At 16.5% G+C, this 504-nt stretch overlaps 1 protein-coding gene across 1 annotated transcript in view; it reads right to left on the bottom strand.

Annotated features, from left to right (window-relative positions):
• EMH_0014510 (branched-chain alpha-keto acid dehydrogenase E1 component beta chain, putative) overlaps window positions 1-504 on the bottom strand; it is a gene marked incomplete at both ends in the record, with an annotated part of 5,434 nt that overhangs the window by 3,214 nt on the left and 1,716 nt on the right. The window lies entirely within an intron of this gene.

The raw sequence follows: 504 nt of genomic DNA, 5'->3' as shown, positions 1-504 counted from the left end.
ATATATATATATATATATATATATATATATATATATATATATATATATATATATATATATATTATAGATATATAAATATTAAAATTAGAATATAAATATTTAAATCATAAAACTAAAGCCATTGACGCTAAACCCTTAACCCTAAACCACAAACCCCAAGCAGAGAACGAAAGCTGAAACTGATGGGTTGTTGATAGAAAAAGGAAGAAACGGAGAAAGAAAACGATGAAATATTTTATTTATATAAATAATATTATTTAAATTAAATAATATCATTTATATGCTACAAAATATATTTAATTTAAATAATAAATAATATTATTTAAATTAAATATATTTTGTAGTAAATTAACTAAATAGATGAAACGATGATCGACTCAAAGTAAACGAAATAAAGAAATTCAACGAACTTGTTTGCTTTATGCTAAACGTAATTAAATTAAATATATTATTAAATATATTAAATAAAATATTTAAAAAATATTAAAATAAATTATATAATTA

The sequence above is a fragment of the Eimeria mitis genome, genomic scaffold, assembly GCF_000499745.2.
Source record: "Eimeria mitis Houghton genomic scaffold, Emh_scaff506, whole genome shotgun sequence".
Classification (NCBI taxonomy): Eukaryota; Apicomplexa; class Conoidasida; order Eucoccidiorida; family Eimeriidae; genus Eimeria; species Eimeria mitis.
This window is presented reverse-complemented; position numbering and strand designations above follow the sequence as displayed.